The 16036-nt window shown below is 40.5% G+C and overlaps 1 protein-coding gene across 2 annotated transcripts in view; it reads right to left on the reverse strand.

Moving 5' to 3' along the window:
• LOC122548892 (solute carrier family 45 member 4-like) overlaps nt 1–15934 on the reverse strand; it is a 76096-nt gene extending 60162 nt beyond the window's left edge. Inside the window, exon 1 of one of the 2 annotated variants that reach the window (XM_043687822.1) lies at nt 15553–15934. The gene's annotated coding sequence lies outside the window, so the exon portion shown is untranslated. The remainder of the gene's footprint in view (nt 1–15552) is intronic. The other variant, XM_043687819.1, reaches the window with a different exon arrangement.
• Nucleotides 15935–16036: the final 102 nt, after the last annotated feature.

Raw genomic sequence — 16036 nt, forward strand, 5'->3', positions numbered from 1 at the left:
AAAGATCTTGCTCCAAATTTGTATAAAATACAAGATATTCAATAGAGCACTTTTGATTTCAACTATATTTAATTCTTGTAGGAATGACAACTAAAGGCTAATAGTTGATATTTAGGGCACATGGCTGTCAAACGCAACACAACAACAAGTTGCTGCAAGTTATTGCTCATGTGGCCATAAGGATAAAACTGATCTATCCATTCATTTATCTCAGGGTTCATAATTCTGTATTGCAAGTGTACATAAACTGACTTTCAAAACTGGTGAAAAATAAAATCAAGATTGATTTCACTACTTAGTTAGCCATTTACAAAAAATGTTACCTTTTCATTTCTGTAATAGTTTACCAACAGGAAACTGAACCACAGCTCCTCTCTGCCCCATTACGTGGGAACATTGTCTCGGCTGACCAGCTTTTTTAGGACATTTTTAGGTTGAGAGAAACAGAAGCCATAGAGACAGAAATCAGTGCACTGGTACTACAGAGAGTAAATGTCATACCACATGGAAACAGACTGTTCAGTCCAACCAGTCCATGCTGACCATAACCCCAAACTAAACTAGTTTCACCTGCCTATGCGCAAAACTGCCAGCAACACCACAGAATTAATGAAAAAGCAAATACCACAGCTGTTGTCCATTAGCTGAACAGATTAAAACAAGCTTAAATATCAAAGCCGACATTAAATTTTAGAAATTCCATCTTCATTTATTCAAAGTGAAAGATAAAAATTACTTGGTCCATTTACTTGTAGTAAATATTTCCTGTAATTATCAAAAGCTATTTCACCAATATATAAACATTAAAGGCATATACTGTATACAGGTCATCCCAATGGTATTCTTTATACAGTTCCAAGCACAGAAAAGACAAGTATCCATTTTTTAAACTAGAATTAAAAAAATGAATTGCTCCAGGATAACAAAATAAGCTAAACTTCCCATTATCTAATGATCTTGAGTCCTAATGCTACAAGAACTTTTTTTTCCTTTTAACAGTCATGGTACACAATTTCACAACTGGTAATATAGTTTGTAGGCAACAAGAAAATATTATTCCAAATATTTGGGATTTCTGTACACAAGATTTCTATAACAGCTCATTTTTCTAGCACAAACATGGAAATCTTGAGCAATACTAATCCATCTTCTGAAGAACCTCTGTGGGTGTCTGAACTTTGATCGTGGACCACATGCCACCCTTAATTTGTGAACCTTTAAGCCAGTGGTTTGTTTGATGGATGGTTGACCAATGAAGCAAGAACAGTCTATCTAGAATCAGAATCTTAAATCAGCAATTTGTTAAAACCAAATCATAACTTGGCCCTCAAGCAGAATACAGGGAGTTAGTAAGCAAGTTAAAAATTAGGACCTCCTAAAAGGTAGTGATCTCAGGATTGATACAAGTGTCCTTTGCTAGGCAGAGTAGAATTAGCAGGATATATCAGATGACTATGTAGCTGAAGGGAGGGTGCTGGGGGAAATTTCAAACTCCCGTGATATAGGGATTGGCTCTGGAAAAGGTGGAACTAGTCGCACCTGAGCAGGACTGGAATGAATGTATTTTCGAATATCGTTGGGAGGGTTTAAACTAAACGGAAATCTGTATGGAAGACAGGAAAGAGGGAAACAAGGATAAAAACAAAAAGGGAAATGAATAGTGAGAGAATTCAAGGACATGAATCAAATAGGACAACAGTACAAAATAAAGAATATCAAACAGACAAGCCTTGTGTACTAATGAGCAGAGCATTCACATAAATTGGATGAATTAGTATCACAAAGGGATATAAACTGAATTGCTGTAGTGGGATAATGGAGACATGGCTACAGAGTGACGACGGATAGGAATTGAATATTCAAGCATATTCAGAACCTTCCAGCTCAACAAGCAAATTACATCCAGATAGTCAGTTTTTCAGGAAAAACAAACAAAGCAAAGGTGGGTTGCATTACTGGGTAAAGAACACATTAACACAACAGTAGGGATATTGGCTCCATTAAAGTGAAATTTGTTCTGATGGAGCTCAAACACCAAGGGACAGAAAAGGATAATAGAGTTTGTATATAAACCAAATTATAGAGATAACATTGCAGAAGGCATTAATGAGGAAATCAGAGATGCAAGCAAATGTTCAACGATAATTATGGATGACTTCAATTTGCATTTAGGTTGGGTAAATTAAATCAATAACGATGCCGTAAAGCACAAATTCCACAAGTGTTTATAGGATGGTTTTTCTGGATCAACACATTGAGGAATCAGCTACGGAATAGGCCATCTAGATTGGGCAGTATGTAATAAGAATAGAATAATTGTTAATCCATTGTTGCAAGGCTCCTTGGGGATGGGTGACCATAATATAATTGCTGAATTCATTAAAACAGTGATGTGGTCGATCATTTGACTAGGGTCTCAAACTAAACAGTACAAAGGTATGAGGCAAGAGCTTGCTATAATAATTTGGTGAATGTTATTTAAGGGACGACAGTGACAAACATGGAAGAACTGTAATGATAGTTCATTTCTGTATGGTACAAAAATAAAATGGGAACGGTGGCCCAACTATGGCTAACAAGGGAAATTAGGGATAGTATTAGATCCACAGAAGTGGAACATTAATTGGCCAAATAAAGCAGCAGACCAGAGGACTGGAAGAAGTTTAGATTTCAAAGTATGAAAATGGATGAATTAAGGTGGGAAAACACAATAAGCTTGCAGGTAATACATAAACTGATTGCAAAGGTTCCTATGGATACGACATGACAAATTTATATCCGTTGCAATAGAAAAGGGCAAGCTATAATGGAGAAACAAAGAGATGGCAGACCAATTAAATGTAGATTTTGGTTCAGTCTTCGCAGAAGATGACAAGATAATGTCCCAAACATATTTGGGAAGTGTCTAGTTAGAGAGGGGATCTGAAGAAAATCACTATTAGAAATCAGCATTAAATAAAGGTATAACATTAGCCACCCTCCAGCACCTCACCCATGACTGTAGATGATACAAATATCTCTGCCAAGGGCCCCAGAATTTCTTCCCTAAATTCCCACATCATCCTGATCAGGTTCTGGAGATACATTCACCTTTGTTTTAAGGCCTCCTGCAACTCTTCTGTAATGCGCAGACTTTAAGACATCAACATTTCCCAGCCTCCTTTCTTTTTCCACTGTTAAAGACTGAAACTTCTGAGTAGCAACAAAGTAATTAATAATTATGTATTCATGTCAGATTACACTGATTATTCAAAGCAATGATTCAGTTTCACATCACTTTTGGTATATCATTACTTCTGTTGAAATACAGAAGATTGATAATTTTACTGCCTTGTAATCGCTGCTGACCTACAAAATTGATCTTTCAAAATTGTTTTGCTTATGGTAATAGACATTTTCCTCCTGTAGTTCAAGAAAGTAATTATGATTTGGAACAAAGTGGCAGTGATTTAATACTCGTACATTGGATTGATAAACAGTGTGACAGATCAAGTGCCAGTCAATAGTCATCCACAAACACCAAAGACATGCATTTTCTTATTCTGACCTGTCACATTGAGAATCTTATTCAAAAGCAGTAGCTCTCCGAACTTCAAAGAACCTAATGCATTCATCCTTTTTTCTAATCAAAAAACCTAAGGCTGGCATGAAGCTTTTAAATTATTTGAACTAATTGCTGATATAGTGGGGTACCACAAGGACCAGTGCTTAGACCAGAGTGATTGACAATATATGTCAATGATTTTTTTTTAGATTAGATTACTTAGTGTGGAAACAGACCCTTCGGCCCAACAAGACCACACCGCCCCGCCGAAGCGCAACCCACCCATACCCCTACATTTACCCCTTACCTAACATTACAGGCAATTTAGCATGGCCAATTCACCTGACCTGCACATCTTTGGACTGTGGGAGGAAACCGGAGCACCCGGAGGAAACCCACGCAGACACGGGGAGAACATGCAAACTCCACGGGAATTGAACCCGGGTCTCTAGCGCTGAGAGACAGCAGTGCTAACCACTGTGCCACCGTGCCACCCGATTTGATGGAAGAAATATAAACATCTCAATTTGCAGTTGACTTAAAGGTTGATGGAACAATGAGCGGAGGAGAATAAAGAGATGTTCCAGTTTGAGTTGGAAAATTTGAATGACTGAACAAATGCATGGCCGATGCAGTATATTGTGGATAAATAAAAGGTTATCCTCTTTGGTAGCAAAAAGGAGGTAGATTAAGGGAGGGGTGAGTAGACCTGATGTCTTGTACACCAGTTGCTGAAAGCAAGCATGCAGTGAAAAGGCAAATGGCATGCTGGCCCCACAGAGGATTGGGTGCAGGAGCATAGATGTCTCACTGCAATTAAGAGTCAGATGTACAGCACGGAAACAGACGCTTTGGTCCAACTCATCCATGCCGACCAGATATCCCAACCCAATCTAGTCCCACCTGCCAGCACCTGGCCCAAGACCCTCCAACCCCTTCCTATTCATATACCCATCTAGGTGCCTCTTAAATGTTGCAATTGTACTAGCCTCCACCACTTCCTCTGGCAGCTCATTCCATACACGCACCACCCTCTATGAAAAGGTTGCCCTGTAGGTCTCATCTTTGCCATCTCACCCTAAACCTACACCCTCTAGTTCTGGACTCCCTCCACTCCAGGGAAAAGACTTTGTCCATTTATCCTGTGCATGTCCCTCATGATTTTATAAATCTCGAAGGTCACCCCTCAGCCTCAGACGCTCCAGGTAAAACAGCCCCAGCCTATTCAACCTCTCCCTATAGCTCAGACCCTCCAACCCTGGCAACATCCTTGTAAATGTTTTCTGAACCCTTTCAAGTTTCACAACATCTTTCCGATAGGAAGGAGACCAGAATTGCACGCAATATTCCAACAGTGGCCTAACCAATGTCCTGTACAACCACATGACCTCCCAACTCCTGTACTCAATACTCTTACCAATAAAGGAAAGCATACCAAATGCCTTCTTCACTATCCTACCTATCTGTGACTTCACTTTCAAGGAGAATGAACCTGCGCTCCAAGGTTTGTTCAAAAACACTCCCTTACCATTAAGGTGTACAAGTCCTGCTAAGATTTGCTTTCCCAAAATGCAGCACCTCATTTGATCAAAATAAAACTCCATCTGCCACTTCTCAGCCCATTGGTCCATCTGATCAAGATCCCGTTGTAATCTGAGACAAGTTGGTGCAGTGGACAGCAAAGAAGGTTGTGTCATCTGCGAACTCTTAACTATACCTCTTATGCTCACATTCAAATCATTTATATAAAATGATAAAAAATAGTGGATCCAGCACCAATCCTCGCGGCACTCCACGGGTCACAGGCCTCTAGTCTGAAAACAACACTCCACCACCCTCTCTTCTACCTTTGAGCCAGTTCTATATCCAAATAGCTAATTCTCCCTGTATTCCGTGAGATCTAACCTTGCTCACCAGTCTCCCATTGGGAACCTTGTCGAACGCCTTATGCATATAGATCATGTCCACTTTCTGCCCTCGTCAATCCTCTTACTTATTCAAAAAACTCAATCAAGTTTGAGAGACATGATTTCCCACGCACAAAGCCATGTTGACTATCCCTAATCAGTCCTTGCCTTTCCAAATACATGTGCATCCAGTCTCTCAAGATTCCCTCCAACATCTTGCCCACCAGACTCGCTGGTCTATAGTTCCCTGGCTTGTCCCTACCACTTTTCTTAAACAGTGGCACCACGTTAGCCAACTTCCAATATCCCAGCACCTCACCTGTGACTATCGATGATACAAATATCTCAGCAAGTGACCCAGCAAGCACTCCCACTGAATTCGAGGGTCCACCTGATCAGGTCCTGGGGATTTATCCACTTTTACGTGTTTCAAGACATCCAGCACTTCCTCCTCTGTAATATGGACATTTTGCAAGATGTCACCATCTATTTCCCTACATTCTATATCCTCCATGTCCTTTTCCTCAGTAAATACTGATGCAAAGGACTCGTTTAGTATGTCCCCCATCTCCTGCCGCTCCACACAAAGACCACCTTGATTTTTGAGTGGCCCTATTCTCTCCTTAGTTACCCTTTTGTCATTAATGTATTTGTAAAAATGCTTTGGATTCTCCTCAACTATTTGCCAAAATTATCCTGATTTCTCTCAAGTATACTCCTACTGCCTTTATACTCTAAAGGAGTCACTCGATTTATCCTATCTATACCTGACATCTGCTTCCTTCTTAACCAAACCCTCAATTTCGTTAGTCATCCAGCATTCCTTATACCTACCAGCTTTTCCTTTCACCTTAACAGGAATATACTTTCTCTGGTCACTCATTATCTCATTTCTGAAGGCTTTCCATTTTCCAACTAACCCTTGACCTGCAAACATTGCCCCCTATCAGCTTTTGAAAGTTTTTGCCTAATACCATCAAAAGTGACCTTCCTCCAATTTAGATCTAACAATTCAACTGTTAGATCTGGTCCATCCTTTTCCATCACTATTTTAAAAATAATGGAATTATGATCGCTGGCCCCAAAGTGCTCCCCCACTAATCTCAGCTACCTGCCCTGCCTTATTTTCCAAGAGGAGGTCAGGTTTTGCACCTTCTCTAGTAGGTACATCCACATACGAATCACAAAATTTGCTTGTACACTCAAATTCCTCGCCATCTAAACCTTAACACTATGGCAGCCCCAGTTTATGTTTGGAAAGTTAAATTCCCCACCATAACCACCATATTATTCTTACAGATAGCGGAGATCTCCCTACAAGTTTGTTCCTCAATTTCCCTCTGACTATTAGGGGGTCTATAATACAATCCCAATAAGGTGATCATCCCTTTCTTATTTCTCAGTTCCACCCAAATAACTTCCCTGAATGTATTTCTGGGAATATCCTTCCTCAGTACAGCTATAATGCTATCCCTTATCAAAAAGGTCACTTCCCCTCCTCTCTCGCCTCCCTTTCTATCCTTCCTGTAGCATTTGTATCCTGGAACAAAGCTGCCAGTCCTGTCCATCCCTGAGCCAGGTTTATGTAATTGCTATGATACCCCAGTCCCATGTTCCCAACCATGCCCAGAGTTCATCTGCCTTCCCTGTTAGGCCTCTTGCATTGAAATAAATGCAATTTAATTTCTCAGTCCTACCTTGTTCTCTACTTTGTCCCTGCCTGTTTGACTCCCCTTTGTTCTCAACTGTACCAGTCTCGGATTGAAATCTTTCCTTGTACAGGCCTTGGTGAGAACATACTTGGAGTAGTGTGTAAGTTTGGCACTTTACCTGAAGGAGGGCGGTTGATCTATGGAGCACAAGTGAAGTTTACAAAACTGATTGCTGGGATGACAGGACTGTCACGAGACTATTTCTGTTCGGACTATATTCACTTGAGTCTGAGTGGGGGAAGGAGGAGGAAAAATCTCAAACTTGTAAAACACAGGAAGGATGTTCTCAAATGGTAAGGAAGTCCTGAACAAGGGATCACAGTATAAAGAAAAGCGTAGACTATTTACAACTGAGAGGATTGAATTCTCTGCCACACAAAACAACTGAAGTCAAAACAGTGAATACTTTGAAGAATGAGTTAGACATAGAGTCATAGTCAGAGATGTACAGCATGGAAACAGACCCTTCGGTCCAACCTGTCCATACCGACCAGATATCCCAACCCAATCTAGTTCTACCTGCCAGCATCCGCCCCATATCCCTCCAAACCGTTCCTATTCATATACACATCCAAATGCCTCTTAAATGTTGCAATTGTACCAGCCTCCACCACATCCTCTGGCAACTCATTCTATACATGTACCACCTACTGCAAGAAAAAGTTGCCCCTTAGGTCCCTTTTATATCTTTCCCCTCTCACCCTAAACATATGCCCTCGAGTTCTGGACTCCCCGACCCCAGGGGAAAAAACTTTGCCTATTTATCCTATCCATGCCCCTCAATTTTGTAAACCTCTATATGGTCACCCCGCAGCCTCCGACGCTCCAGGAAAAACAGTCCCAGCCTGTTCAGCCTCTCCCTGTAGCTCAAATCCTCCACCCTGGCAACATTCTTCTAAATCTTTTCTGAACCTTTTCACAACATCTTTCCAATAGGAAGGAGACCAGAATTGCACGCAATATTCCAACAGTGGCCTAACCAATGTCCTGTACAGCCAGGGAATCAAAGATCATAAGAAGCAAACAAGGTTGGATGATCAGAGTGAATGGCAGAGCAAGTTAAAAGGGCTTATTGCCCTATTCCTATTTCTTTGTTTCTACCTAGGTAACCCAAGATGAATATTTTAGTTGACCATGTTAATTAAGGTTGAACACCAAGTGCTTGAGTATTAATCCATAACATCCAGGTTACTGCCGAGGGAATGGGATCACATTTCAATATGACAAATTTGAATTCATTACAAATTGGAATTTAAAGTTCACCTAATGGTAACCATATAGCCACTGTCAATTGTTTTTTAAAAAAAACCATCTAGATTACTAATGCCCTTTAGGGAAGGAAATCCTTAGCTGGTCTGATTTGCAATAAGTTCCAGCCCCACAACAATAAGGTCTACTGAGCTGCCTTTTGGGCAATAATTGCCAACCTTACCAATGACCCTCATCTCAAATTTTTAAAATTCACACAACATTAAAGTATGGTACATACTCTATATTGAGAAATGTTTGAAATTGCTAGTGAGAATCATGGATACAATGCAACTTGAGTGCCATCTGAGTGTCTGATGTTCAAAATTTCAATTGTGAATGCTGAAGGCAATTATGCAGAACACATGAGGAAGAGTTTGAAAAAAATACAAAAGTAGACATGAATCAGGCAATTATACACCTGTTTAGAAACCTAAAGATTTAAGGCAAACAGTCTGAGGCAGATTGAATGAGAAAGATTGAGGCACAAAGGTTGAACAAAGAGGATGATGATCACATTTCCCGTTCAGAATGAGTAAGGTAAAAATCAGAAGATCATAGCCATAATGAAGATTTTAAAATTTAACATTCATATGACTGATCTGTACACATTTGAAAAGATCAGCAATTTAGTCAGCAATTGCTATTCATCACTGAAACAGAACTTGGACTCGGCAATTTCAAAATTTATGGACACCAAATTTCCTGAGGGGGCAGAGAGAGACAATATAATTAATACTGAATAAGTTAACAAACGATGTTAAAATAGCAGAAGCAATGTGCAATTGGCAAATGATTTTCAACATCAGAAGCCGAATTAATTAGTTTTTGCAGAATATAAAAAATGAAACAAATACCTTGCAGGACAAGATATATATGTTAAAAATATATAGATTCAATAATCAAAGCAGCATCGGCTTACATCTGCAATACAAAAAGCACCAGGCTCATTTCTAGAAAGAGACAGACCTGAAAAGTAGAAGTGTTCAAACTTATAAAGAGGCTTTGTTGAACTAGATGTATTCTGCATATTATGTAAAAGACAAAAGAGGCTAAAAGTGTTTTACAAAAATGACTAAGATGACATATGTGATCAAAGATTGTACTTTCAACTGCATATCTGTGCACAAAAATCCCTTTTCACTGCTAAGGCAATTAACATTCTTGCTTTTCAATTTCCTCTTTATATTCTTATTTCCAAAATTACTTTGCAATTTAAATATTGCTGAAAGTCACATTTTGTCAAATGCTCATCAGGAGAATTGGCAAATACCAATATACTGGAAATCACTGTTTATTGGTTGGCAAGTTGACAATTGGTAAAGGCACTGCTGTACATTCACTGCAGCACAAAGCCATGCTGCATGATAATGGTCATCCTGTGCATTTGGTCCTGAAAAATGAAATTACTTCATTACCTCAAGTGTTTGAGCAACAGGTGAAGCTAGCTGTTTCACACTTAATATGCAGTAGCCAGATGAGCAGTGTTCATCACTAACAGGATGCTGCAAACTATTGAGTTGGAACAGGCAGAGTGCATATACACATGTTCAGTGTGCCCCACTAATCCTAACTGACAATCCTAATTAGATGTCAATCCTTTATGCTCAGAATTAATGGCAAATATTGTCCAATCGTGGAATCAAATCTAAGATTGGACACTTGTGAATTTTGCAAGCTTGAGCCGATTAGGAACGTCAGCACCAAGCTTGTTGAAAGCAGGTAAAGCAATATGCTTTTTAATATGACCCATTAATCTTTTGGATATATGGCCTACATGTCAAGTATTATACTGACACACTGATAGGCAGTACTTCTGTGACTTGATGACAACATCCAGTTAGGTGACAATTATTTTAGGTAGCAACATTGTGTTCCTGCTGAATTTAAAGCAGCATGAAATAGCCTGTATTAATTTTCCTACTTTACCCAATTTTATAATTTCCCTTAAATATTTTATTTAAGTTTAAAATTTCAGTTAACTCCAAGTACATCTGAGTGAACTCAATGCTTTATTAAGTATACTTAGAGTCAGATGTACAGCATAGAAACAGACCCGTCAGTCCAACTCGTCCACACTGACCAGATATCCTAATCTAGTCCCATTTGCCAGCACTTAGCATTTGCATTGAAATGTGCTGACTTACATGACCATTTGCCAATTTTTTTTTTACTTAATCTAGTCATGGCCCTTCTCAATACAAGAACTTTAAAATGCTCAAAGGCAGTGTAAGCTGCCAACTACAGTAGGTCTTAAAAGTGCTTCCTCCCCAAGGGAACCAAACATGGACATAACCACGAAAGAGAGACAGTTGGTAACTGACCCTCAAAACCAGCCCATGCTCCTGCTTTCTCCCTGTAACCCTTTATCCTCAAATGAAAAACCTATATCTCAATCTTAAAAATACTCAATGACCTGGCTGCCACAGCCTTCTGTGACAATGAATTCCATAGATTCACCACTCTGACAGAAGACATTTCTCCTGATCACTGTTCTTAAAAAAGCCTTCTCTTTACTAAGGCTGTGCCCTCGAGTCCTAGTCACTCCCATCAATGGAAACATCTTCCTAACGTCCACTCTGTCCAGTATCCTGTAAGTTTCAATTAGGACCCCCTCATCCTTCTAAACGCCAAGTGTGGACCCGGAGTTGCCTTACATTCCTCATATGTTAAGCCCTTCATTCCTGGGATCATTCTCATGAACCTCCTCTGGAGCCGCTCCAGAGCCAGTACATTCTTCCTGAGGCATGGGCCGAAAATTGCTCACAATACTCTAAATGTGGCCTGACCGGAGCTTTATAAAGCTCAAAAGTACATTCCTACTTCTCAAAATAAATGCCAACAATAAATGCAGCACAGTGCCTCAGTGGATAGTACTGCTGCCTCAGTGCCAGGGACTGAGGTTTGATTCCAGCCTCTGGCAACTGTTTGAAGTCTGCACATTCTCAGTTTCTGCACAGGGTTTGTCCCAAAGTCCAAAGATGTACAGGCTAGGTGAATTGGCCAAGCTAAATTGCCCCTGATGTTTAGGTGCATTAGTCAAGGGAAATAAAAGAAATAGGTTAGCAGAATGGGTCTAGGTTGGATACTCTTCAGAGAGTCAGTGTGGACTTGTCAGGCCAAATAGCCTGTTTTCACACTGTAGGGATTCTATGACCAAGTCTATTTATCCACCTAACTAGCGACTCAACCTGCAAGTTTAGCTTAAGAGAATCCTGGAATAGAATTACCAAGGCCCTTTGCACTTCAGATTTCTGAATTTCCTCCCCATTTAGAAAATAGCCCATGTTTCTATTCTCCTTACCAAAATGCATGACTTCACACTTCCCCACATTGTATTCCATCTGCCACTTCTTTGCCCTCTCCTAACCTGTGAATAATTCTGTAGCTGTCCCATCTCCTCAATATTACCTGGCTCTCTACCTATTTTTGTATCATCTGCAAATTTATCCAGAATGCACTAAGTTCCTTTATCAAGATCATGAATGTTGAGTGAAAAGTTGTGGTCCCAACACTGACTGCCATTCTGAAGGGGACTCTTATCCCCACTCCCTGCTTTCTGCCAGACAAACTTATATCCATTCTAGTACCTTGCCTCTAACACGATGGGTCCTTGTCTTACTCAGCAGTCTCCTGTGCAGCACCTTATCAAAGGCCTTTTGGAAGTCCAGGTAATCAACACCCATTGGCTCTCCTTGGTCTAATCTGCTTGTTACCACCTCAAAAGACATTTAACAGATTTATCAGGCATGACCTGTCCTTGATGAAACCCATGCTGACTTCATTCTATTTTACCATGCACTTCCAAGTATTCAGAAATGTCAGTAGTTAATTTACATTTGCTTACCCCACTGCCATTCAATCCACACCATTCAATTTTTTTTATTGAATGGTTAAAAGTGCAACTTTCACATCACACCTGAAATGAATTCAGCCAAAAGTTTAGAAACACTAATCTTGCTGGCTGTTAAAAGACACTTGCATTTAATCTTAGATCTATGGCTCCATATTCTTAGTCCTTTGACTTCCCATCCCCAATATCTTATATTTTCATCATTTTAAAAACAATAATACTCAATCTGTATTGTGCCAAGCAATCTGGAAAACAATGAGAAAAAAAGAACAAGCTCAAGGTCATGCTTGTAGAATGATAGCTTTCCAAATGCCACATTCTGCATTTGGTCTCCCCAGTTCCCCAATGTACAAAACTAACTGAGCCGTATATTAAATGTGAGGACTCTACAGTGGGTGAGAACACGAAATGCAGTACAAGACAATACTGCACTAAAATGCTAGTGTAGATTGCACGCTCAAATTCTGGGATGGGAAATGAACAAACAAGCTTGATTTGGAGGCAAGATAACCAAATAAGCTAAGCCAATATTAGAAATGCTAAGAAAAACTGAAGATTAGGAAATTTCAGTTGTACAGCACAGAAACAGACCCTTTGGACCAATGTGTCCATACCAACCACCTATTCTACATAAATCTAGTTCCATTTTCCAGCATTTGGCCCTTAGCCCTTTGAACCCCTCCTATCCATGTACCCATCCAGATGCCTTTTAAATATTGTAATTGTACCAGGATCCAGCACTTCCTTTCGCAGCTTATTCCATACACACCAATTCTGCGTGAGAAAGCTGCCCCTCCGGTTCCTTTTAAATCTTTCCCTGTCAACTTAAACCTTTGTGCTCCAGTTTTGGGCTCCCCTACCTTGGGAAAGAGAGCTTGGCTATTCACCTTATCCATACTCTTGAATTTCTAAATGTCTGCCTCTGACACTCCAGGGAAAATAGCCCCAGCCCATTCAGCCGCTCCCCAAGGCTTACACCCCCCAACCGCAGCAATACACTTGTTCATCTTTTCATCACACTTAAATTATCAAATCTGAAATAAAACAGTGCGCCCATTAACAGCATGCCTCAAACAAAAAAAAATTAATGTTCTTGAAAAGGATCCTTCAGTAGAATCACTCAAAACTTTGCCGATCTGCATCTTTCAGGTGCAAACTGAATATTACCTCCTTGGAGTAAAATACAGTTGTTTTTCTAAATACTTCAATGGTTGAAACTTTCATGCAGTCCTACATGGCTCTAAAATTTGCCTTTGAGAAAATAATTTTGCTCAATTAATTCCGGTTATGTATGTCCCCACTGAAGATTGCCCAAGAAAGGTTCAGCTATACAAATACATTCCTATTGAATTTACATTTGAATCTATTTACATTGCATTCTTCAAAGATTTAGTATGGGAACTGCCTTAAGCAAGAATAAAAAAGCAAAATCAATTTTAATTAAATCAAATAATTTATTGTTAATATCAATACTTACCAGAAGAAAGTGATTCACAGTTTTTGGATCATTTGTAGGCAAAAGCTTCAGGAATGTAATTTTGTGATGAAATAGTGACTATTCATCTGAATCAACAGGTACAATGAAACCCTTGTGCTCCTTTCTGCAAAGCAGTTCCACATTTCAGGAAACACTAAATATCTGTTCAGTATAACACATCCAAAACACTATAATGCAAATTCCTAAAAAAAGCTTCCAACCTTATTCAGGCAGCAACCAAAAATATGCAATTGGTTACAACATACTAATTAAGTGCAGCCACATTAAAAATATATCTAAACATTTTCTTAAATCAATCCAATCTAGTCAGAAAGTAATATTGATTCTCTTTTGTTTTGCAAAATCCAATGTTAAGTTAAAGACATGAAATTAACTTATTTAAAAACATCACCTATTAGACACTGCCTATTCGTCCTTAAAAGCACTGAAATATATATCACCCCAATAGTACTCACTGCAATTAAAGATAATAGAAAATTATATATTTCACTTGCATAATTGTGCATCTCACCTTCAGTAAAGTCCAGATTTAAAAATAATCTGAAGTCACAGCCTGTTGTGGTTGCTAGGTCAAAAAGACTTGAAAGCAGTGAAGCTAGTCACCGATAGTAAATGATCATGCGACCGTGAATGTGATATTATGCAATCGTATTCTGACCTTTATGGCTGAACGATTTGGAATTGGGTTAAACTAATGTGACACAAATAATGCGGGGAATTGGCGAGGCTCAACTGATCGCTTAAGGCAGCATTTAAAAACACACGCTATTTAATAATCGCATTTTATTAAGCTGTATTCACATTTTACGAAATAGGTGCAATTATGCTTTTTCTAGTTTCAAAAGGCACTCCTTGCCAACATTTCTTATTGTCATTTCCATTTCAGGAGACAAAAACATATTAGCTACGAAATCTCCAGACTCTGACGATGGGCAATAAGAGTTTCACTCAGCGTCATGACAAGGAAATTAACGCAAGGGTTTCTTACAAAAATATACAAGGTCCGGTACCAAGTTACGAAACCGCATTTTAACAGGTTGAAAGGCACAAAATTCATATAAGCGTGTAAGAAAGTATGACAACAAACCCGAACAAAACCTATCATCTGGGCTCAGGTATCCAAATAGATGGGAAGGGCGAGAACAGTAACAATTAGCAAAAACAAACTGGAGCCTTTTACTATAGCTTTGGCTAGCAAATAATCCAGATGATTGTGCTGTGTCTGGGATCATGTTTCAATTGTAAACTCGTCGTGCCCAACATAAACTGTGACAGGCGCAAGAGTTCATTGAAAAGCCTGCAATACATTTGTAGAGTTTACAAACAGAACGCCTGTTCCAAATCCATCACCCATACAGTCGGCAAAGACATTTAACCACTTCCAGACGCGTAGCTGAACAACTCGTTTTAAAAACAATACAGTGATAATAATAAAGACATTTGCACGGGGTTCATCCACCTGCCCCATTGCGGTCCTCAACCCTCTTCTCCCGGGGAGTTAATGCCATTAGCATCCCTATCTCCCCGCTCCAAGGCAGAGCATGGAGAGAGGAAACACTGCGAGCGGGGCAGGGGGACAGGTTGCACATCACTCACTGCAGCCGGTACCCGACCTCCTCGAAAAAGGGCCAGGCCAAGCCAGGTACATAGAGCTCTTCGCTGCCTCCTCTCCACCCCCTTACTCCGCTGGGGAAACAGCTATCCCCACTCTCCTCTCCCACTTCGTTGAGTGCCGTGCCTCCCACTCTTCCTCCTCCCCCCTGCTCCGCTTCCCTCTTGATCGCTCTCACCTTTCCCCGCGGACCGGGCTGCTGAAGTGGGGCCTCTCCAGGAGGCAGAAGGATTGAGTTCTGCCCGCGGTCCGGGAGCCCCCGATGCGTGCAGACACTGCGGAAGCCCGGGCCGTTCGCTCACCGTGTCCCCGTGAGTGAATGGGGTGGTGGGGGGAGGGGGCGTGGGGGCGGGGAGGGGATTTTTAAACCGAAGAAACAACCGTTAACGACAACTTCCGGTGACGGCTCCTTCAAGACACCGCGCGCCGGTCCAGCGCATGCGCCCTTCCTCTCTTCTGCCTATTACCTGCTGGTTCGCCAAATTGTCCCTCACATTCATCACCCCTTCCTCAACTCAATGAACTCACTATCACCTCACCTCCATCACCTCACTCTTACCTCCATCAAATCACTATCACCTCACCCTCACCTCTGAACCCCATCACCTCACCCTCATCTCCATCCCTCACCTTCACCTCCATCACCTCCATACCACCTTGCC

Source organism: Chiloscyllium plagiosum, chromosome 4 (assembly GCF_004010195.1).
Source record: "Chiloscyllium plagiosum isolate BGI_BamShark_2017 chromosome 4, ASM401019v2, whole genome shotgun sequence".
NCBI lineage: Eukaryota > Metazoa > Chordata > Chondrichthyes > Orectolobiformes > Hemiscylliidae > Chiloscyllium > Chiloscyllium plagiosum.